Below are 26704 nucleotides of genomic sequence, written 5' to 3'. Positions count from 1 at the left end.
GGGGATAAATCATTGTAGTGTTATAATCACCACATGTAGTTAGAATATCATAGGCTTTAGATGTGTTATATAATAGAAATAGAAGATATACAATTACCGATAGATGTACTGTGTGGGAGATATACCACTGCTAGTTACATCTACCACAGATATATACTATAGTTATAGAGATATATTCGATGACATTATTGAGAGATACACAGACTATCCTGTGTTATATAGTTGTTATAAGGTGGGAATAGGTGCATAGTGTTATAGTAGCCACAGTTAGGGAATGTTCTAGGGAACCATCAACTAAATGAAAATAGACATTCGAAATTTGAGCCCAGGATAGAATTTCAAAAGTAAAAATGTTTTCTGACAGGTACTTATTCCTAGATAACAATGATATAAATTGGAAATTCAGATTGAAATTTAGGTTCAAAATACCAATTTTGATAATGATTAGGTAAAAAATGTAAACTATAAGAATTGTTTATTTCAAACTTTACCCTTGTTGGACTTTGAGCTGATCCCAACTTTTTTTCTTTCAAGTGTTACATTAGAACTTAGACTTTAATAAGTGATCACAATAGTTAACTAACATTCAGCTGTTTTAATAATACATTACAAAACAAACTTTAACACTGTGGTCTATGTTAAATTATTTAGTTGGTTGGTCTTTAAATTGGCTTCACATACATATGTTATAATTGTGAGGCTATGTGCAAAAGGCAATTCCTACGTATTTGTGTTCAATGTTTGTTATTAGAAAAGATATTTCGTTTTATGAGCTGTTTCGTGGAGAATGAAACGGATGGCAAGTTTGCTGGGTACCGATGATTGTCTAAAATGTTGCCTCTCTGTGGTCTAGAATTTAATTAAGGTACAAACCTAAACCGAAATGTCCTGGAAGTTTTAAATGCGAATATAAAACGAGTTGGATGATTTTGTAGGTTCGTGAAACAAATTAGGTTTTCGTTAATAAGACACGTAACACCCAGTTCAATTGTAAAAAACAAATATGATAAATGTTGGTTTTCACAACGCAAGTCGTCTTATAAGTCCTTGTGTTGTCCTTATAATTTCGATGTAATGAACAAAATGGACCTTCATTGTTAACATAGATTTATGTAGGAATTCTGTATTTGTTTTATTTTGGTTCATCGATGTTAATGTTATTGACACTCTTCTAAGATTTGTTTCTGAAACGTACTAGACCTTTAGTAAGAGATCGTAGTCCAAATATAAAAGATGTGGATAGGAATTAAGGATGGGGTTATTCTACTCAATAGTCACAAAAAGTAGAAAAGTCGGGAGTTTAAAAGTGATACTTGGCTGGAGAATCAAATTCTTCATAATTATCCACATGTGAAAGATAATTTTTGTCTCCTGCTTGGATGCTTTTATTCCAGTTAACTATTATTCTACATAAATAAATATCAGAGTTATGAAAATTCACAATCATTAATAAAGAATGCCATGACTGAAAGTGAACTCTTCCAACATGAAATTGACAATATACCGTTTTAATGTTAAAATACCGATTTTTACGACGCCGTCATCTCAAGCAGTTGCAATGAATTGAGCGTATTCCAAGACATTTCAATACTTCTGATTTTGCTTTGGTTTACTTCATTAGATTAACCTGCTACGGACTTCCTTCGATGTGTGCAATTTGTTGCGGTGTGTGGATGTTTGGGGAGGCTGTGGTATATTCATGTTATGTTTCCTTGTCATAGTGAAACTCTAAACCACATAATAGTGCTATCTCATTAAAGTATGCCGTCTAAGACATCGACAAATGTAGGATATTGTCTATTCTCTTATTCTTAACTAACTTTCTTCTTCTTAATGTCTACCTTGACATCAAATCATTTTTTGGTCTTCTGTTGAGCGTTTGTTACTGTGAGATGGGCTCTGGGTGATCCCCTGACCGAGACACATCATAGTCTATGAAAGTGGTAGTTTCTGCTCCTGCATAGCGCTCAGCATATCGCACTTCACACACGCAAGGCATCACTGGTAAAATGGCGTAAACAAAGAAAACCAAACGAAACCTACCCGAACACAACACACGTATGTATGACAGAAATGTCAAATGTCAATATCCGTCTTCAAAAAACCCCAAAAAACCAATAAAAAAATCCCCAAAAAAACAGGCGACATACATGTATATAAGATGTTGTCCGCAGAGATGCTCCATATAGTAATCCATTTCTATTAACCTTTACGCAATGTTTTCTTACCAAACGTGCTTGCTTGTGATTCCTTCTGATATCCTAATATTAAAGATCATTACTACTATTCTAATAATAGACTTTATGTTTTCCTGGATAACTAAAATTGCAGGCAACACAGCCATATAAATGTAATTCTATTTTCATTCTGTAACAAATGAGTAAAACGAGTACAGATGGGCAAGTGAGGATATTTGAAAAAAAATATATCTACGAATGTTCTGTTCACGCATGTTGTTCTTTTTAAACCTTCGGGTATGTGAAACGTATTGTCGTCTTTACACTTGGCATACTTTATACATTCTGAACATATCACAGATCAACATCTAATAGTACTAACGTCAATATTCATTTATATCTGGCATGTACCAATAAAGGGACACGGTCCCGGAAGTATTGTTGTATCATATCTATATAATATTCAAGGTCATTACATATTAACCAGCTGATACCAACTTCTCCTGTATTAAGATTGTGTATACGTAACATAATATGATTGGAAATTTCTATCTCTAGTGGTTGATAAAGCGAAATATTTGTTGACGCCTGCAGTCGGAATACACGTGTCTATCAGGTCTAAAATGAAATTCTAAGTTCTTTGCCAGAAGCTTCCAAGATAATAAGATGTCTGCTCCATCGTTTTAAACTATAAGAACTCATTTTCTTTCAAATGACACATGTTTTTTATTTTGTTTGTTGCACAATAATTTAATTTCATATGTCACACTTATGTCTAATGGTTAGCTATTTGAGGTTATTTTTCCACAGACTGAAAGAATGGTATTATGACGTCATACTTCATAAACCCCAAATATAGTGAGAATAATGCTTAAGAGGCCGTGTCAATAAGCATCAAGCTTTAGGTGGACAGTGAAAAAAAATACAAATTCAAAATATATACTTTAAAGTAACACCCTTTGACTAAGAAACAAATTCCATAAAGAATTAAGTTGTTTGGAAGGCCATTTTTACTGATTGGCATGGAAATTTGGTTGCCATGGCAACAAGGTCTCATAATTGGAAAAATGTTGAAAAAGAAGGATATATGTATGGACAATTCAAGCATTTATTCAAATGACATTAGTATGAAAACAATATATATTCATAATATGAAGTATATCTGATGAAAATAAATCATCTAAAACTATCTCATCAACCGTTGTGGTCATTTTACGAACGACTTACGTTTATGCTATAAATTCTGAAGCCAATACATGTGTTTCGCGATATTGTGACATGTTCGTGTTCTGTCAGCCTGAGAAGTGCTGAACATTGTTTGTTTCAGTGTTGACCCCATACAGCACACCCTGTCACGTCACATTATAAACAAGCAAACTTGATACCCTGCGACCTGTGTATTGAACCTTTATTTGTATCAAAAATAAAATACCATTTTCTGTAAATAATGATTATCGAACTCAGATTCTTTCTCAACCCGAGATTAAGAGTTAATCTGTATAGCCGATTTCTCCGAAAAGTATGACGTCACGCTAGCAAACACGACGTCACACTCAATATCAACCCGCAAGGGCAGATACTATGTAGAATAAGTAAAGGTGGGAAACAGAACTGTGAAACAGGTGTATTTTACCTGGAGTATTTGTGTTGTTATTAAAGGGTACCAATGTCACCTCGTCCTGCTAAAAGAACATAGACACCCCCGACTGTTTTAATAATGTAGTCTTTTATTCTTGTGTTTTGATCTTAATAATGGATACCCATTGCAGCATGTTGGTAATCTTATATATAATTTTTTTGAAAGTAGCTTTACTGTGCTCTCTTGTTCTTTGATTGATACAATACAACAATGTTTAGGTTCATTAAGGGCGTCATCAGGTAATTGACTTTAGCAATGTAATGGAAAACAAAGAGAATGTCATAAGTTACGTAAAGGTGAAAACAGACCCGGTCCCAGGAGACACTGCTGGAGATCTCTGTCATAGATCTGCTCTTGTGACTAAACATGTGTTGTAGATTTATCATGTTACAAAGACAAATATCTTAATGAATGTTTTAGGTGCTAATGTTTTTATTGTTAAGAGTTTCAATGTTCTATTTGATATAGGTATTATTTGATGATTTCATTCATAGGATTATGTTTGTATTTAATTCTGGTCACTTAACAGGTTAATATTGAAGTAGATAGTTCATGTGTTTTCATGTCGATATTGAAGTAGATAGTTCAAGTCGATATTGAAGTAGATAGTTCATGTCCATATTGAAGTAGATACATCATGTCGATATTGAAGTGGACAGTTCATGTTGGTAAGTGTAGTCATGTCGTATTGAAGTGATAGTCATGTTCATGTTCATTCGGTATTGAATAGATAGTTCATTCGGTATTAAGTAGATAGTTCATGTCGTTGAAGTAGATATCAGTCGTATAAGTAGATAGTTCATGTCGTATTGAAGTAGATAGTTCATGTCGGTATTGAAGTAGATAGTTCATGTCGGTATTGAAGTAGATAGTTCATGTCGGTATTGAAGTAGATAGTTCATGTCGGTATTAAAGTAGATAGTTCATGTCGATATTGAAGTGGATAGTTCATTTCGGTACTGAAATAGATAGTTCATGTCGGTATTGAAGTAGATAGTTCATGTCGATATTGAAGTAGATAGTTCATGTCGGTATTGAAGTAGATAGTTCATGTCGATATTGAAGTAGATAGTTCATGTCGGTATTGAAGTAGATAGTTCATGTCGGTATTGAAGTAGATAGTTCATGTCGATATTGAAGTAGATAGTTCATGTCGGTATTGAAGTAGATAGTTCATGTCGATATTGAAGTAGATAGTTCATGTCGGTATTGAAGTAGATAGTTCATGTCGGTATTGAAGTAGATAGTTCATGTCGGTATTGAAGTAGATAGTTCATGTCGATATTGAAGTAGATAGTTCATGTCGGTATTGAAGTAGATAGTTCATGTCGGTATTGAAGTAGATAGTTCATGTCGGTATTGAAGTAGATAGTTCATGTCGGTATTGAAGTAGATAGTTCATGTCGGTATTGAAGTAGATAGTTCATGTCGTATTGAGTAGATAGTTCATGTCGGTATTGAAGTAGAATTCATGTCGGTATTAAGAGTAGTTCATGTCTATTGAAGTAGTAGTTCATGTCGATATTGAAGTAGATAGTTCATGTCGGTATTGAAGTAGATAGTTCATGTCGGTATTGAAGTAGATAGTTCATGTCGGTATTGAAGTAGATAGTTCATGTCGGTATTGAAGTAGATAGTTCATGTCGGTATTGAAGTAGATAGTTCATGTCGATATTGAAGTAGATAGTTCATGTCATGACATATTGAGTGATTATATTGAAGTAGTAGTTCATGTCGATGTAATCATGTCGATATTGAAGTAGATAGTTCATGTCGGTATTGAAGTAGATAGTTCATGTCGATATTGAAGTAGATAGTTCATGTCGGTATTGAAGTAGATAGTTCATGTCGGTATTGAAGTAGATAGTTCATGTCGATGTTGAAGTAGATAGTTCATGTCGATATTGAAGTAGATAGTTCATGCTGGTATTGTTCAGGGGAAAAATCTTTTGTTATTTAAGATTGATATTTAAATAAATTTTAGTGAACATGTGTCAAGTATTTAATTTGCGAAACGATACGACAATTGAATTATTGATATGCTTTCCCATCTTTTCATCATTTAAATCAACTTTGAATGAACAGGTTTCGATACGTGTGACAAAACAAATAGTTTTTGCAAATTTTCGTTATTTCCTATAGATAAATCACAAAAGGTAATGTCATTTTCTCTTTATGTAACAAAACTTATTTTGATTCTACGTTTCCAAGCTATATAACCCACTAGTTATTTAGCATATCACTCTCCAACGTTGGTATACCTTAAGATATACGGAGGACAAAGCTTGCTTAGCCTCGTCCAATAAAACATTTTTCCCTGACCAAATATATTTCCGTATCAACCTTGTAAACCACTATGTATACAACTAATAGTTTTGAGAATTATTACATCAAAGATTCTCCACCGCCGACAGAGCATAAACGATACCCATCATTTGAACAATAATTGGAGTTCAATCGTGTATGTGTATGTATAATTCACACAAAAATAATTTAAAATGATCTATTTTGCTTTCAGTGCATGCACAATCAGTACTGCACTCAATATAGGATATAGTGCCGCGGAATTTTTTCGGGAAGCAATTACTTATTATTTAATATTTTTATCTTGAAGTAAAATTAGAAGCTCAAACTTTTCAACGGCGGTAATGGTGTAAAGTAAGTAATTTTTGTAACTGAAGACAGATGCGAAATCGTCTACTCCTGTTTTTAAAAAGAAAAAAAAAACATTTGTCGGCGGTGGAGCATCTTTTAGGGTACACCATATCTTTCAAAATCGATGCACTAGACATATACATGTATGGTCTTGATGTTACTGTAATGCATTAAGACATATTGATAAATTATGTGGCCTAACAAAAGTATTAGACATCAAAATTTTATTTCAAAATAAATGTCATTACTTCGTACATGTGTATAATAAACTTGATTTTGTTTTACTTGTACATGTGGGATTACTTGGTGCTCGGATCAGGTGTAGGTAACAATATACGTCAATGTTTATCGGATAGCTCTTTTTGTGTTACGTTGTGTAAAAACCAAGGAATGGAATCTATACATGTTCTGATTATCCTTTTATGTAAAATCACATGAATATCAACGTGATGACCATAATCCATTTCCATGTTTATTTGTAGAAACAAAGAGTTAAGTGGACGTCTTCCGCCTCTTCATATACGTAATTTTGTCTGGACAATGGTAAAGTTCTTGTCTAAAATATATATGCTTGCAATAAATATATGTTTCCGTTAACACTTTGAAAGATTCATATACGATGTCATGGTAATTTTAAGAAAGTGGATTTATGTTTCTATTCAGTAAAAGTTTGAGCTAATTTGAGAATTCATGGGGATGTTTTATATGGCATTCATATTATATGAGGCAAAACAAAATTGATGAAAATTGGCAGTTTGTATATGGATATTGGCAGAAATAATCAGGGAGAAGTGCTTCAAAAGGATCCAATCATTTGAATAAAAAATTATCATTTAGCGTGTTAATAAGGAACAATCAACTAAATCAAAAATAGACTTAGGATTGAGCCACAGGTAGAATTTTGTCCAGGTAACTGGTTGTCTGGTTAATTATGAATTTCAAATGGTTTTTTTTTTTTTTTTTTTTTTTACTTTTCAGGTAATTATCTCCAGGTGAATAATGATATATTTTCATTCTGAGTGTTTCGTCACTATTTGAATCAGCCAACTGACACTTATGAATACATTATGAAAACAACGATTCTCGTGCATCGATCAGCTGATTTAAAACAATGCGTCAGTTTCATATCAATAAAAAATAATCCCCCACAAAATTTAAATGTATAATATCTAATGTGTTGTTTCTTGATATAAAATCAACTAAGGTTTACTGTAATAAGTCAACCAATTCTTATTTTAACTATATTTCTTGTTTATAGTTTGTTATTTGCAAAAAAGGTCGACCGGATGGCGGAAGCTTGAAAACGCGACGTTGTGGAACGACTTCGTCATCCAGCAGTTCCATTAATCTCGTTTCTGGTCGTATATGGGTGTCATTATTTTAAATACAATATAAAAACCTTTCAATGAATTTTATTTTCATAATTATTCTAATGTAGATATATGGATTGAATGTATTTTTCTAATTTTCTTAGCGGCTATGAATAGCAGAAGCTATCTACATATCTTCCGAGCTTCTGCTATTCATAGCCGCTATGAAAATTAGAAAAATACATTCAATCCTTATATAAATTTGAACATTAGAATTTCTGGAATTTTCAGTGCAGAATGCACCTGAAATCAAAACGATTATCCTGTGGGAGTGTAAGCTATAGGACACTATCTGTTTTCTATCAACTGTTATATGATAACCTAGACATTAGTTATATATCACGATAACTCAGATTTGATAGTACATTAATAGCACACTGTAATAATAGCCAATGTAAAATAATTTATTCGGTAGTTGCACCCTATTATAGCTAAATGAATGTCTTCTTATAATTTCCAGACACACAAAGGTTAAAGTTTTATCCAACGACAGGATTCTACACGTATCTGGGTGTTATAATCTATTTATGTAATACAATAATCGGGTAAATATCGGATAACCAACAGACACAATCAACAGTTGGAGATGACTTAATCGTAAGCGAATCAATAGGCAGCTTATTGTATTGCGTCAAAACGAGGTTTAATGCCTAGAGAATCACGACAATGCACCACAGATAGCGGGAGAGGATAATTATACACGGTAATACTTTGAAATGTTAATGGCGTTCTCATCAATATCTGACCTAGTGTTGAATGGGTTTAGATATGCAACTGCCTTCATTCATTTTATAAAAACACATCTACATGTCGAATCCATGTCCTGTACTTCAATTGAAACTAAAAAAAAAGAAAATTAAATAAATTCCAACTGGTGATGAATGCTCGTCTATAAATTATCTGCCTAAAATTCAAGTACTGCAATGTGTGATTGGAAAAGCTAAATAATTGATGTATTGTTGAATAATACATAATCTCTATAAGACGTTTCGGGTTTTTCCAAATCTGTGAGACAATGATTTATTATTACACAGTGTAATTTAATTGATATTTACGTAGATCACTACCATCTACTGTCAGACAAAAGTACATTACTGTAATTCTTACTCCTCGTATATCCAGGTTACGTATCACCTCAAAATCAAAACCTTTGCCTATTAGACTTATCTGCCCTTGTGGTTAGATATTAATTGTGGTTGTGGTTTTTAATGCATTTTCAGATATTTTTGTCCTTGGAGTTTTCTTACGAACAATAGAAATTAAAAATAATTGCTTTTCTTTATTTGGTTTTCCTCAATTACCGGTGTACTAGGCAGACAAGTTATTGACACTCCGACAATTAATGCCGGGGGTTTCAACATCCGGTACGCCAAATTCAGACCTTCTTAACTCAACCCGTCCGTCATTTCAAGACAGAAAATGTATGTTCGTTAACACTCTAGACAGAAGGATATGTATTGACCTGATTTCTAGCATTTCCGAACATCCGGAGGAACTGAAAGGATCGTTCATCAGTGTCAGAACAGTAAAAGCTAGCTATTTATAAAATTGATGTCCGCGAGTTTGTCGTCACTGGTAATCAGCACAATGGTCAGTAGTTGGACAAGCCATTAAACACCATGGCCTATATAAATTATCAGTCCACTCGCATCTATTTTTTTTTTTGACGCTAGTATTAGGATAATTAAAAGACAAATCCTGGTGTCTATGAAACGGACTAGTACAGGCCCAGCATGTTGTCTAATCCATTTGTTTTTTCTGTATTGTTTTATTGGCAGTAAATTATTTTAAATTTTGAAACAGGGTAAAAAAAGACTGGATGTGTATGATTTCGTGAAGTCGAAACCGGTCAAAAAACCTCTCTTTGTAAATGTGCTGAAGCCTGTGAATTTGCTAAACAGAAATGTACAATTGCAAAAGAGCCATTTACCAGCAACACAATAATTTACGACTCAACAGTAATACCTTAGGCTAGGCCTGATGCATAAACACTTTTTATCAACATAGTTATGTTTAAATATATCTAAAAAGTGGAATATAAGCATATCTAATTTCACTAGGTTAAACAAGTTCTATAACCGATACTTCGTTGTCAATCAAGTTATTGATTACAGTTAATCGATTTAATATATTTTCTTTCATGTTCAACTGTATAACATTCACAGGAAAACATCGGTGTACGATTGACTTGACTAGATTCTACTAATATATTTTAGTGTGCGTTTTAAAACCAATAATTCTTAAATTTGGTGCGCTTTTGACTACCAATATTTATTCCTAGAGTGTGTTTGACTACCAATAATTATTATTCTTGGTATGCGTTAAACTACCAGTAATTTTCTTTTTCGGTGTTTTTGACTACCAATAAGTATTATTTTTGGTTGGCGTTTGGCTACCAATTATTATTCTTGGTTTGCGTTTGACTACCAATAAGTATATTTTTGGTGTGCGTTTGGCTACCAATAAGTACTATTTTTGGTTTGCGTTTGACTATCAATAAGTACTATTTTTGGTTTGCGTTTGACTATCAATAAGTACTATTTTTGGTTGGCGTTTGACTACCAATAAGTATATTTTTGGTTGGCGTTTGACTACCAATAAGTATATTTTTGGTTGGCGTTTGACTATCAATAAGTATTATTTTTGGTTGGCGTTTGACTACCAATAAGTATATTTTTGGTTGGCGTTTGACTACCAATAAGTATATTTTTGCTGTGCGTTTGACTAACAGTAATTGTTTTTCGTTTACGTTTGGCTACCAATAAATATTATTTTTGGTGTCCGCTGTACAGCCAATTATTAGTATATTTTTTTTGCACAATAAATAATGTGCAATGTAAATGTTTGTTTGGAATATTTCGGATTGCCACTTATTTTAGCCAACTAAACAAGGTTGTAGGATAGGGATCGTCAACGATGCCGGGCCCGCTTACACCTCAGGAGAACCGGGGCCTGTATTCCATTTAATGTACATAGTTTTTATATTTGTTTTAGTGCCAAATGTTACCAACATTATGAGACTTATTAGATTTAAAATGCATGTTTTATATTTACGAAGTCAAATACATATACAATGTCAAAATTAATTTAGGCATTGTGATATAATATTATATTCACGCCTAAAGTGCAATAATATGTGTATACACGGTAAATTAATACAGTGTTATTAGTAATTTGCACTTCCTATAAACGTTTTCGTCTGAACAAAATAAAGAATAAGAGCTTTCAAATATGTGTTGATATTACAGTACACCCCCCCCCAAGAAAAAGAAAAAAATTATAATAAAAAATAATAAAAAAAGAAATAAAAAGAAAAAACTTGTAATGACACACTGTCATCACCAATTTTTTGTTGTAAGCTTAAATTTATTACGTTTAAAATGAACAATACCCGTAGTTTTGAAACTCTTTTCATGGTCGGTTGTCATTTTGTATACTGCGACAATACGATTATCTTTGGTATGCCAGGATAATGCTTCCCCGTGTGCCGTTCTACATCATTGGTTTAAATCTACAATTATTACATGATTGTCTATGATAATTAAAATAATGTGAGTTGAAATTCCTATGTTGTTGAATATTTAAGGAGCGTTCCACTTGTAATAAAGTGTACTCAATTGACATGTAATAGTTTCCGTGTCAAAGGGATAACAACGTGTTCTTATTTTTACCTTTTATATGCTTTCACTTTTTCTTAGAGATCATTCCGTAATCTATATAACATTTTACACCATATTTGTTGTTTAGTACTTATTTCCAGCGTAAACTAACCATATCACACCGAGGCAGCGAACCATTTTTTGAGACAAAGCATATTGACTAGATAAGTCAATAGAAGCATCCGTAACAAGAGCTAATGTGACATTTGTGTCACATTGTCGCTGCTATCCCGATTTATGGGTATCGTTAATTGGTAGTTTCTCCCTTGGGTAAAATTCAAAGGACTGTACCCTATATCATAACTATTTAAAACTTAGTGACGGTTTGTGTGTATATCTAATGAGTATGGTTACCGTTTACAGCTAAATTAGATGCATGCCTTTGTTTGTCAGAGATATATTTGTACAGTTTATAAATATAGGCTAAAACCTTAAATATATAATCATTTTGTATCATGTTAATAGCGTTAGTGTTGATATTTAACTGGCCTTGATATAGTATTTCCTGTGAAATGTGTGGATACGTATTGATTTTGACTATGTTCGTCCGAGAGGCGTTTTTGGAATATGACTTACAGTAGCTTCAAGTCGTTCAACATAGTTTTGCCCTTCCGTATTGTGTATTTCCCAATTCCGATGGTTTTTTTTCTGTTACAATGAAAAAAACATTGTCAAGACTCAAAAGCATAAAACTGCGGTTTAATTTTCCTTCCAAGTTGTGACCCCAAAACCTGGATTTTGACAGTTGAATGTTATTATAACAACTTCTTTATTGTTTTCCTTAGGTCTTAGCTATGTATAGTACATGTGAAACCGAATGAAAACAACATGGCCGACATGCAGACATAGGTTTTCCTCGGTGCCAAATTATGCATATTGCTTTTTGAGAACTTACCTGAAAACAAGATGGCTAAGAGGCAGACATCGTGAATTTTGACTTTTGTAAAACGTCATCGATATGTCTCAGAAAACACTAAAGTGATCTATACAATATGCTTTCTAGTTATACATACATATTCTGTACATGTTCTTGAAAATATTAGAAAACAGAGTGGTCATCGCTTGGTCATCATGGTGTGTGCTAATTGAGGTTTTTTGCTGTTACAAAGGTTTCAATTGAAGAAGTAAAGAAAGGAAAAAAGCACAGATATTCCTCTTTATTCCTCTTTGATGTTTTGTAATGTAAAGATTACATCACACTAGTTGGTGTTCCGCTTCATCTTAGTGCATCTTTAGATTACTATTACCTGACCATATATTGTGTCACTTTCAAACAAGATCAAAAGACGGAAGACTTGTGTACCATTAATCTAACCAATGCTATCCAGCACATTTCACACCCCTCACGAAAGCTTTCCGACAATTTAAATAAGGATGCAGAAGCAATTATTTCAATTATCGTAACGTTCATCAAAGTAACGGTCGGAACAATTTCATAAACAGAAAACAACTTCTATATTTAACAATCCAACGAACAGCTGGATACTGCTAAAATTCATGTTGCTCTTTCGATTTAAAAATATGCATGCACTTTTGTCTCTGCTATTACATCCAATCACGCCTTTGATAGTCGTTATTTGATTTAAAAGGCAACTTCGTACCCTACGGCTAAACAGTTTTTAACATTTTCCCCGATGTGTAGAAGCCATTATATTACCAATAGACTCCTTGAGCTGTTATTACGTCTAAACAGTGTTTATACAAATGGGCATACCCCGGCAAAAATGGTCGATCATTGAATTCCGTCCAAAATTATAGTGAATTAATTTACTTACGTTTAAGACTAGCGACCGCAATGTTTTGTTGCAATATGCTTTTAAGAAGCCTCGGCTTATATAACATAGCTACCATTGTTACACTAATTGAACTCTTAATGCTATTTAAGATTCTTCAATTACAGTATATGTGTTATTTCACTAGCTGATTATCTATTCTAATTATATTTAGTCAGTTTCTTTTATAAATTTCCGATAAAAGTAATATCTTTCATTAAAAATGCAGGGCATTATTCCATTAGCTTAGCGCTCAGCACATATGGAATGAGACGACTGATTTGTCCGATGTCAATATGATGTGACCACGTGAAGTGTGTTTGTTCAATTTTTCAGTGAGATAACATTATAAAAGGGCAAAGGTTTTAGAATTACACGCAACTCGAATATACCGCAGCCTTCCAAAACCTACATCTGTTAACCCAAACCAAACTACCAGTTACTAATAACTTCCCTATAGAAAAGGATAACTGTACCTGCAACTACTATTGTATGATCTTGAAAGGTAATTACTGATTCAGTATCTTTCTTTTTATTTCTAAATCAATTTTTCCATGCATGAATTCGACCGCGTTTTTACGTACAAAAAAACTCACTCAAGCATGAAAAACAATAATATGGCGGAGAAAAATACGTCGGTAACCAACGGGTAGGAAAGATATCCTTTATGTTAATGTCCGCTTAATGGATATTGTACAGTCAAACCTGTCTATAAGGTCATGGGACAAAAAAAAGTGATCCCTTTAGCAAGGTGGTCTTTATTTATAGGTCAAATTGTGTTATGAATGACCATTTGCTATCCTACGAATGTGGTCTTTATAATCAGGTGGTCTTTATACAGATGTGGTCACTACGACATCTTACAACGTATTTCTGTTATATAAAGTTTGTGTATTCCAAATATAGGGGCATCAGTATATTTACATTTATTTACACTTTTCCATGTAGAAAACATCACAGAGGATATTCCCAACAGGCGTCACGATTTGTAAGGTTTCTAGGTTTGTTCATGCTTCCTACGTAGTCTGTTAGATGTGATTTGATTGGTAATCTTTGGTAGCATATTACCCTAGAAGTGGATTTTTTCCACCATCACAAGAAGTCACAAACACACCAACACTGGCCGAAACTAACGATAGTTATATAATGTAGTTGCTGTTCCACCTTGACTGTCATTATGAAGGGAATGGAACATTGAAGTCATTATAATATAACGATACATTTGTTTGATCAGAATCTTTGGCTGTAACCTAATACAGTAAATTTATATAACTGACAACATTTCTGTTGTTACAAGAGAACCTTTCACATTTATTCCTCACCACATGTAAACATGCCATACATACGAAAGGTCGTCTTTTTATAAAGATAAAATTAACCAAAATATTACCCTAATGATCAATAATATTGCCGCTCGTATACCATGATAAATGCAGTTTAGGTTCCTCTGCTGGGACAGAAAAATGATACATTACCACATTTTCCGAGTACACGAAGCTTATAACTAGTTATATTCCTACAAATGATCTTACTGTATGGACTTAGATGAGTGGTAAGCGGCAGGCTCCATTTCTCTGAATAATTCATTTAATCTGATCCTGTTTGTGGTTAATTATTGCAATAATCACGCCTTCCACAGTAGTACATACGCGACAGTAAACGGATCCTACTATACAATACCAGCATCAAAAAGCCGAAATTGTATGGATCGCGCAGCACAAAAGCACAATAATGTATATGTAAAGGGGAAATTGTACGATTGACATTATTCGTTAGTTGAAGGAATTGCAGAAGCATATAGAGACAAACGCAGATATTGTCCTTAAGCTATAGTCGTCACTAGTGTGTATATTCCAGACAATTTTATGATATTCAGGCACATAAAGATTTTAGAATATGGAAGTTCCATCATATAAAGAAAATAATATGGGCGTTGATTGATTGGTTAAAAATATTGCAAAAATGTTTTCAATATCAGAACGAAAAAATATCGTTTGATGCTCTGGAATTCCAATGACGTAGTCAAAGTCTTCAGCAAAAATACGTTTGGAACTAAGGAAAATTTGATATTTAAATTTTTCGAACATTTTTGAACATCTGTGTATTTAGTGGGTACATTTTGAGTGACACATTCAGTGTTCCACATTAATCAAGTCCGTGTGTTCATGTCCGGCGCCATTTGATAACCTGGCACGTCTTTGAGACTTTGAGTCTGTTCTGGTTTTGTCGGTTTTAATACCATCGAGAGATGAGCATGCCTTTAAGGGAAACACTCTGATGTTGACGCACGCGTATAATTGTTTGCACTTCCGTTTCGGTGACATCAGAGAACTGATGTAGTCCCTAACGCTTGATGCCACACACAGAGGTTATTGTTAATTTTAAGGCATTAAAGAGGTCTGATTAAATCGTGAGATGGGTTTTGAATCATCCCCACAGCAAGGAAATAGGCATAACGCCATCGAGTGCAATAGAGTTACGTATATACAGTATCCTTACAAAAGCATAGCTCTTGATATTAAATGAGTGTTGTCGAGTTTCTTTACACGAAAGAATATTAAATCAAATACGAATCTCAGATATATTAAACTATTCGTGACCTTGAATTAAGTTGTTGTCGTTCTTTTCTGAAAAACAACCGCCACCTGACCACCAACCGAATTTCATCGATGACGAAAATCGATGACGAAGCTTCATATACTTTCGATTAACTTTTCTTTGTTTTCATACCAAATATGACTTTTTGTTTGATCTACACTTTTTCCTCGTATCCCTATGAGAATAGTGCTAAAGCCTGATGTTAAGGTGACGTCACAATACTATTGTGACAATATTGACATCGATGTTGTGAGTTGATTTGAGAAAAATCCTTGAAAAAACAATGGACTTGTACGATGAGAAGTATTTTATTTTATCAAAATAATTAAACACACTACATTCAATAGGAGGCCGTCCATAATTGACCCCGACTGTTAATATGACGTTAATTTAATAAAAAAACAACAACAAAAAACCAAAAAAACCCAACCAAACAGAAGCTATATAGAAAGTGAGTCAATCAGTAAATTTAAATTCCCAGGTTTAAGTCAAATACTCCATGAAAATACCCGTTGGGTATTATTTATAAACTCTATGGTAAAACCTTTCAGGATACAACTGTACACTTATCATACCATGTCATGGTTTGTATACGAAGTTGATGAGACACCATTTCTAAAGGCTGATGACTATGTCACATTTACAGAGATGTGATGCACTAAGAAGACTTATTTTCAGTAGAAGACGTGACTTTAAACCCAATTGCAAAAAATGATGACATTCATCGAAAATTAATGTTTAAATTGTATTCAAGAATTTTTAAAACAATATAATTGTTGATTAAAATATCAACCATGCGTAAATTCAACTCTATTGCATGAACATTGCTTTAATCGTTAAAATATAGATAAAATCTTTTTACATATGTGGCGTTCTTTTTGGCTTTGATTTGATGAAGATTTGAATGACACGTGGTGTTAACCCTTATGTTTATGGTCTGGAATTGAGATTTCCTTTGATGACCGATTTTCACGATTTTGCTAGACATTGAAATATTGGCTAAAATTTAAAAAAAACTTCAAAAAATAGAGGCGCGATTAAACCATATTCTTCACATTACCTGATCACTCAATTGAGATTTTCGAAAAAAGTCGCAAACGACGTAGGTGGCTAATTTATCATTACTGAAAGGACCTATTTAGTCTCATTGAAGTGGCCAGATCGAAAGAAGTACAACACAGTTGTTATTGATTTCTTTCATGTTATACCCAATAGAAGACAGCATGTGATCAGTGTAAGACTGTGATATGATAAATGTCAACTCCTCCATCCACCTCCTTCTTCAGCAATTTTTTGTTCTTGGTATCGTAGTGTTGTCTTCAAAAAATTGATTTATCACTGTCCACAGGGTAAATAAACGACTATTTCGTCAAAAGACAATATGATGGAAATATGAGTTTGAAGATTAAATTGAAATTATATCAAAGGTTTCACCACATTATGCAGCTTCAAAAAATGTTTTGTATGAATAGAACATAAGAGTTGTCAGATTTCTTGAATACGGCAGTTTAATGACCTGTCGAAATGGACCAGAGGTCGGCTGTCCTGTCGCAGCGCATTATCACACTTAGTTGTCTATTTTTCACGATTTAATTTTTTTGTCATTTTTATACACAATTATGTTGAAAAACATACTTGGCTCTATTCACTAAAACAAATCTTTGTCATAATGAGAGAGACAGGTACAATGGTACTAGTATAAGGATACACATCACATTTATAATCTGATAGACATTCGATATGCAATGCATCACTTGGATATTGGATATCATAAATGCACTCTTTCGTTTTCCGTAAAGGCACTATCAGTCGGTGAATTTTGATGTAAATCATTTTCTGAAACGTGCAGGCAGACGTTATAGTCAGTGGTTTATACAATGGATCAATATCGTTATTTCCACGTTTGACAGGTTTCAGTCTCGCCTTGGTGACCACGAGGTGTGGGTGGGATTGGTGTAGGATTCTATTGCTTTATTTTAATATGTTCTCTATATAAATAACTCGTATTTCACATCCTTTCATCTAAATTACAATGCACATTTAAAACATATCAGAGCTTTAGCCCTCCCTTGTTTTATTTCGTCAGATGCGATAGCTAGTGAACCGTTTAGAATTCATATACGTTCTCTACATATCCTCAATTTTAATTTACTTTGATAACAAAAGTCAAATTTAGACTATTTCCAAAGTTTAGATTTTGTTTGTGTCCGTGACACATTGATGATGCAGAATGCAGACTACAGACAAACAGCCAACTCTTTGTTATGAGAAGAAACGCAAAAGCTTCATTATCGGTCATTTGATTGGGAAACAATTTTCTAATGCGGTTTCTTTTGAAATAATATGATGAAGACTTGAATGACACGTGTGGCGTTAACTCTGGTCTTGAAATGAGATTTCTTGACCGAGTTTCACGATTTCGCTAGACATTTAAATAATGGCTAAAATATATTAAAAAAAAATTCAAACTATAGAGGCGCGATCAAACCATATTCCTCACATAACCTGATCACTCAATTAAAATTTTCGAAAAAGTCGCAAACTTTTGATCTGAAACATATTCGGTTACACGATATTTTACTTATCTTATTTCCAGCCAAGTTTCTTATTTCGTATGATAACCTTCTTTTCATAGAAAATTTATCGTTGGACCATACACACAGTCATGCTGCATGCTATGAAGACAAAGGAATGGTAATTATGAAAAATTGTATGTATAGTTTCCAGAGCTATAAAGGCTATCGAACCAGTAACAAATAATAATAATAAAAAAATTTGCTGTCGTTTAAAATCTAAAGCTATTCCCGTCATGGTATTTTTTTTTTAACTTAACTGCAGTTGACGACAATTATCCCTAACGATGGTGTCTCCAGCATGTAGATCTCAAGGGAGCTCCTTTTAATTGGACTACCATCCACGCTACAAAGCTTTGCCACTGTGTCTGTCATTTATCATTTCTGGTAGTAGTAACAAAGAACTCGGTACACATTATCACTGCTTCGTATGTGCTATTTTGGTATATGTACAAATGGCACTTGTCAATTGCTTTAAAAAAGGAGGGGATCGGAGTTATCGAAATTTACTTCACAAGGCTTTGTTTTTAATGTAAATGTAGGTTACATCATCGGAAATCTAGGTTCCATAGCAGCCACCCATATTGCATATCAATATAAAATTGCTAAAGAAGTTTTTCTATCCCAAGATTTAACAGAAAACGCTAATTCTTATGGATTCCATATGTTTTATCTTTTCTTTTAATATATTGGCAGTCTATTTAATGAACCTTGAGCTAGGATGCCGTTCTAGTTACTGAATATACATAGTACGTATCCAATATTTCGTATTCCCTAGGCATGGCCTTCACGGTGACACTTGTGTTCATCTATCAATCAAATCCACACACACAAAACAATATGTCAAATACGGTCACTGACCGAAGGGAAATGTAGAATGAATTTTTGTTTTAGATTCCAAGATGATCATTCCATTTCTCTGAATATATCAATACGAATTTTCAAGTAAAAAATAAAATTATCCCCGTTTCCTAATAACGCTAATAACACTATAAAAATCGTCGAAAATGAACGATTTATATGTCTGAGTATTTTCAACAAAATCTTCTTTTCTATGCTTGGCAACACCGTATCATCAGTAAATAAAATGAATTGTATAACAAGATAAAAATATTTTGTATTTTTAGTGATTTTGGGAACAAAATAAAAACAAAAAGCAAATGAATAACAATATTTGATTACTTCAATTCGTTACAAAGGAGTACTTGTATAATGAATTTAATTCCATGGTCCGGTGCAACTCGTTCTAAAACAGTTTTACTTTAGTTCAAAAATAATTGGAAGAAATAGAAAATCAGTCTCTTAAATAATTGATACATCTAGTATAGCAAGCCTCAATCCAACCCAATAACTTGTCATATGGCACGGAAAATATCGCCTTTCAGTCCACTTAGGTGGTATACTCACCTATAAATCGAAATATTCATAAGAACCATCATTTATCCATGTCTTTAAAATATCCTAACAAGAATTTTACCCGTTGCATCCATTGCATATAAGGCGACTAAATTTGAGATATTATGATTTTTTTAAATGCCTGCATTAACACCGGCTCACTTTTAGCCTTGTGTTGAACGCTTGTCCATATGAGGATATAGCCCTGTGTTTTATTCTCTGGTCAAGGATCATAGTAGTCTATATGTGGTAGTTTCTGCTTCTACTAAGTGCTCAGCGTAAAGAGAGTGTGGTGGCTGTTTTTGGTTGTTCACTATAATGTGACCGGGTCGGTGTGTGTTTTATTGGTGTCTTGCTTAAGTGACGAGAATCCCGTAATTACAAGGAGACACGACACAGTCCTGCTACACAAGACATGCTGGGGAGGTCGACCTTATAGGCCACGGCTGGTAATAGGACGTTAAGCACAATCAATTGTAAAAACCTAAGTCCACGAACTGACTTTTTATATCATATTTGTATACGATTGCTTTTCATAAATCATACATGAGTCTAGACATTTACATTCCGTCATTGTATCCCCTATCCTCGCTCGCTCCAATCAAACATTAGGTATGACGTCATGATATAATAATGGAAACAAGTCATGAACAGTACAGTAGTTACAGTATTTTTATCTACACATTTAGCCCAGACATCAATTTCCTTTTTCGATTCAAAATCCGTGACTAAACGTCATTGTCTATATTATAATTACGACAGAAATGTATCGACGTCTGTATATCTTATATCAGTAGTGAAAAACTGTAAAAATACTTTTCACCACCGCCTTTTTATTGAAACGCTAATTCATGTTCAGCGCTACATTTTGTAAAAGGATATTTCGGGTATTGGATTACCGAGTTGTGCTTATTTATATTTGAGCTATTAAATTACAATTAACAGTTTTTGTATTTGCCCTGAAATTTGACTGTGCTAAAATAAGTACGTTTACAGTAAAAAATACAATAAATAGCAAATCGTGTGATAGAGGATACAGTGTGGACTCATAAGACTGGATTGCCTGCCGAAGTTTTTCTACTCTCCGCTAGGCTTTGCTCCGAAAATACAACTACAGGTTAGGGCTACCGATATTGGGAATTTGATCGACTTATATCAATAACGTTCAGGGAATCTTTCTTTAAAAAATGGCGTCTGCATATTTTCGCAGAAAAATACAAACATCTATTTTTTTTATTTTTTTGGAATTGCTCATAAAAATGCTGATATTTAGTCTAATATACGTCGGTAAATTGTAAACAATATCAATAATTTATTGATAGAAACAACTTAACATACCTTCCGTTTGTTTGTTTGTTTGTTTGATTAATTAACGTCCTCCCGTGTATGTGGTGTGTTGCATGTATGTTGTGCAAGGTGCGTGTTTTGGGAGACTGCGGTATATTCATGTTGTGTCTTCTTGTATAGTGGAACTATTGCCCTTTTTATAGGGCTATAATTATGAAGTATACCGTCGAAGACACCAAGCAACACACCCCACCCGGTCACATTATACTGACAACGGGCGAACCAGTCGCCCCACTCCCTGTATGCTGAGCGCAGTTAGGAAGAAGAGAAAAGATAAGATCCTAAATTTAGTCGCCTCTTACGATCATGCAATAGGGGCAGCAGGTACAATTCTTACGCCCTACCTGCAGGGCCAACATACCTTTCGTTGTGTATTAGATGTTGAAACGCGAAGTTGTCTTTTGAAGTAGGCGCTTGGGGTTTTTCCATTATGCTCATCATGATGTCAAAGTATAGTATGGAACTTCAGATTTCGTGCGTTAGTAGATATCTAGTAGCTGCATTTAAATTGTAACGGTTCTTACACTTTTTCAAATAACTTTTCAATGCTGAAATGCTTCCTAAACAATATCGAAATTTCATATCTACCTTGTTGCCATTGTAAACAGAAGGGAATCCCGGGTCTACATTAACTCATCGATTTGTTGATTGAATTGACCAATCAGAATCTCTTTGGTCAGGATCTTGACCAAAATGGCGGTCCTGACCTGTCTTAGTATTAATGAGCGCAGCCTAGCGGAGAGAAGTGTAATAAGGAAGCTAATCCAGTCTTATTGGAGTCAAAGACCCCTCACACGCTTACAGATGGGTCATCGAAAGAAAGTAATCTGTATTCATACGATAACCTGTATTTACTGTAAAATGAGTTTATAGTTTACTGTATGGGTTGGATGTAATAACCCTTGGTGACCGTAAATACTAAACTAATGGATACATCACTGTAAGGTCTATACACAATGTGCAGCATCTTCATCCCTCTTCTATATAAATATAGCAATTTAAGAGAAACCATAAAGCTATTACAGACAATACACTATGTATTATAACTAGCGTGCAGTATTGCTTCATTCTCAATTACAGCAACATGTTTTAGAATGACACTTATTCTAGGTCTAAACAAACAATGTCTGTATAATGTGACAGGGTGGGGTGTGCTTGTTAGGTTATTTAGCAGGATTTTTCAGCGATATATCACCAACCATAAAAAGGGCAAAACCTTTCCACTTTTACTATGAGTATACCACGGTCTCCCAAAATACGTACAGACGTAAGACCGCAGCCCATAAATGACCCTTACCGTTAATGAAACGGGCAATATAGCTGCAATACACACACACACACAATTATATGCAGAACGAACTGTCAAACAGATACATACAGGTCATAACAATATATCACAATGGGTGTTAACGAATTAAAAGAAAACCATTGCGTCGATACAAGCTGCAAATTACAGGAAGCGTGCTTAATGAAATATTATCTCACACAGAGATTGCCATATAATGTCCATTATTATTATCATTAGTATAATGACGTTAAAGCAAACCCACCTATACATTACATACAATTAAACAGGGGGTTGTTTACGTAGAGTTATATAATTTGTGACATAAAATGTACCAGATCTAACGACATAAGAATTATGGTTATCAGGAATATTGGCTGTTCATAATGCGACTGAAAAGTCTGCAATCGAACCAGATCACGTCTCGTCAATAAAGAGCTACGGACGTGATATCATCTAGTTATGAAAGATGGCACAGTTTTTATCCAATTTATCAGACAGTTTCATTTGCCTGACGAATATCAGTTGCCACATGGGAATAGCTGTGATTTCTTTCTCTGCTGTCTTGTCGATGGGTACGGAGTTTTTGCATACCAAAGCGAGGACCTGTAGAAAAAAAAAGAACACGCGCAGTAATAATATTTCACATCAAAGACGATACGTGATTTGTTTTTTGGCATTGCAGCTTTCCTTGATAAAACATCCATGACCCTGCTAGTGGAATCACAAGGTTTTATGTGTATGACCTATTTACAACATTAAAACATATATAAACATTTTGAAAGCTGCACGTCTTGCATATATTTTCAAATAAACCCAAACTTTTTCTACCTCCTAACGGAGACAACACGAAAATGTTTTTTCTTGTTAACTAGTGCTATATTCATAACATTGAAAAATATATGTGTTTTTCGCAACAATGGACCACATGTCGACTAAAAGTCGGTAATATTGCGTTTTCAAAGATATTTCAAATGAATAATGAATGATGAATAATGATATTAAACATTTAAAAGCAATTAAATAGTTTAAAATCAATATCCAGAGGTGAAGCCCTCTAAACATGCCACTGCTATGTTTTTTGGGCCATAACTGTTATTCTTATACAGTTTATATAATAATGAAATATTTCATTTCCAGAAAAAAATAAAGAGATAATTTATGTACAAACATAACGTGCCCAAGCCCTCTCCAAACGCCTTGTGGAATAGAATTGTATTGTAATACCTGTACTAAACATTTACAGGTTCACAATGTTCGTGAATACAGTCTCAATTAGCTAATAACTGCATCACATTAACATTGTTTACACAGACCAAACAATGACTGATCAGGGTAATGTTCTGATCAGTGATGCGTTAAATGGCCCATTGTTTTTATTGGGGTAATTTGTCATCAGATGTCATTAATATGTTATTGTTCGTTATTTTATCTGTAGTTCTTGATTAGGTTTACACATTAAATGTCCAGACAACTGATATTTGATCACCAACATTTCAGTAAAACCGTTAACAATAAGACGGATTTGTCTATGTCATTACTTTCGTTAAAGTCTGATCTACTCTGTCACTGTTGATAATATACAAAGTAGCACGACAATGTAAATGAACTGTGTTTAATTAACGGACAAGGTCATTTGAGGACGGTCTTCCATGTTTGTGGTGTGTTGAATATGTGATATTTATTTACATGTTTTGGGAGACTGGTATATTCGTGCCGTGCATTCTTATAAGAGAGAAACTCTTGCGCTTTTTATAGCGCATTCACACTGAAGCATGCCGTCGAAGACACCAAACAAGAATACCTTACCCGGTCACTTTAAACTTGTTTGTTTGATAAATAAACGTCCAATTAACAGTCAGGATCATTTAAGGACGGCCTCCTCCCATGTATGCGTTGTGTTGCGTATATGAAGTGCGGAGATTGCGCTATAATCGTGTTGTATCTTCTTGTATAGTGGAACTCTTGCTTTATCACTGAGCATGCCGCCGGAGACACCAAGCAACACACCCGACCCGGTCACGTTATACTGACAGCGGACGACCTAGTCGTCCCATTCCCTTAATGCTGAGCGCTAAGCAGGAGTAGAAACTACAACTTTTAAAGACTGGTGTGTCTCGACCAGGGGACAGAAGCCAGAATATCATCATGCAATAGGGGCAGCAGTTACAATTCTTAGGACCTACCCGCAGGACCACACTTTATACTGATAACGGTCAAGCAAGACGTCCATTCCCTTTATACTGAGCGAACAGACTACCGTTTCATAGGCTATGGTGTGTCTCGGCCAGGGGACAGACCCCAGAGCCTACCTTACATGGGAGAGCGCTCAACAGAAGGCAAAACAGTGAGACGGTGGCAAGGGAGACGTTATGAAAAGAACGTCAATTCCGAAGAAGAGAAATAAGTTCCTTAATTTAGACGTCTTTTAAGATCATAGGAATAACGTCCTATTAACAGCATGATTTATGGACGTACCCCTTACATACCTGGTACGTTTTGTGCGTGGATGTTTTGGTAGACTTAAGTGCGGTAATGTATGTTTGTGTCATCTTGTGTAGTGGAACTCTTATCCTTTTTTATAGCAATACACCCCACAATAGGGACAGCAGGACAATACCTATGGACGTTAACATTAAGTTACACATGTTAAGAGTTCTCCTTAGTTCAATGTGACTGAAACATATTCTCATTATAGTCTTCTTTTTTGAAAATTGCGTGAAACATAAGGATGATGTATGTATATTCTGGCTCTCTTCCTGATGTGACAATATAAGAATATATATATGAATACGTCTTCGGGCAAACAAGGATAACAAATGATGTTGAGATGCGCCGTGTGTCATAAGTCCCGGCTTTGCTAAATTCGTGAAATTGCATATAAGTTTTGTTTGTTTGATCAAATAAATGTCCCATTAACAGCCAGGGTCATATAAGGACCGCCTCCTATGCATATGCATGTTATGCGTTTTGTGTGTGAAGTGCTTGGTACATATTCTTGGAGGCTGCAGTATAAAGGTGTTGTGTCATATTGTATTAGAGGAACTAATTATCTTTTTAAGTCACCTGATTATAGGTCATGGTGACCTATTGCGATACTCTTTTGTCTCTCGTCGTCTGTCGTGCGACGTTTATTTCCTTGTGAATGCGATATCTTGAGTAAATGTAAACGATCTTAATGAAACTTTGCATTAAGACTAACATAGAAATATCTCGGACGAGTTCGATAATCAGTATGATTCAACGGTAATTGACAAAGTTATTGCCTTTGCACTTATAATTACTATTGGAAATGTGAACGCGATAACTTTAGCAGATATGAACTGAATTAATAAAACTTTGTATGTAGACTAACATTGAAAAGATCTTGGACGAGTTTGAAAATCAGCTTGATTCGACGGTAATTTATGGAGTTATTGGCCGTTGCACTAAAAACATTATTGGATCACATTATACTGTACAACGGGCAAAATATTTGCCCTACTCCCTTTATGCAGAAACGTAAGCTGTTAATAGGACGTTGATTTAATTGACTATCCAACCAAACAACCAGCCAACCAACCACCCGACTTTCATGATTTGGTTCCATCGGGAACAAAAATCATAGCGTCACAAGAATTAATTGGCAGGACAATGAGAGACGAACGTTCAACATAATAAACAAAGCAAACAAATAAGGTAATGTCAAGCGAGCCTTAAGAAAGAAGATTTCCATTCTCTTTCTGCTTTGGCAAATAACGTTTCATTAATTTATCATCATCACTATTCTAGCGTTAAATCTGTAGATCAGTTTGTAACCCCAGGAGGGTTAGGTCTAACGACACTCCTCTCCAAATTAAGATTAATCAAGAGACAATGGCGCATCGTTAATGATCACATGATAACCTTGGATTGTTAAAGTAATCTGGAGTGTAGGCACGGATATTAGGATACATCCGGTGGCTTTTTTATAAACTAATGACGTTTCATTCTGTTAGAACACATGATTTAAATGATCATATGGATTTCTCGTTAAGTTATATATAGGCGAATCGTAAAACTTATAATGAATGTGTATATCTATTTAATTATTATGCATGTATATACGGATATGTTTTAGCCTCATGTGCAACGAATTATACAGAAAATAAAAGAATCTTCATTGAATGATTTTTGGAAGGATTTTCACAGTTTATTGCGTTTATTGCAAATGCATAACTCATTTTCAAACATTATTACAGATATACAATGGAAT

At 34.2% G+C, this 26704-nt stretch overlaps 1 protein-coding gene across 1 annotated transcript in view; it reads right to left on the bottom strand.

The window, feature by feature from the left end:
* The window catches only part of LOC138324328 (QRFP-like peptide receptor), a 72623-nt gene that overhangs the window by 24718 nt on the left and 21201 nt on the right, over positions 1–26704 (bottom strand). The gene's annotated exons all lie outside the window — the stretch shown is intronic.

Source organism: Argopecten irradians, chromosome 5 (genome assembly GCF_041381155.1).
Source record: "Argopecten irradians isolate NY chromosome 5, Ai_NY, whole genome shotgun sequence".
NCBI lineage: Eukaryota > Metazoa > Mollusca > Bivalvia > Pectinida > Pectinidae > Argopecten > Argopecten irradians.
Note: the sequence above shows the minus strand (reverse complement) of the source record. Positions and strands in the feature narration are given on the sequence as shown.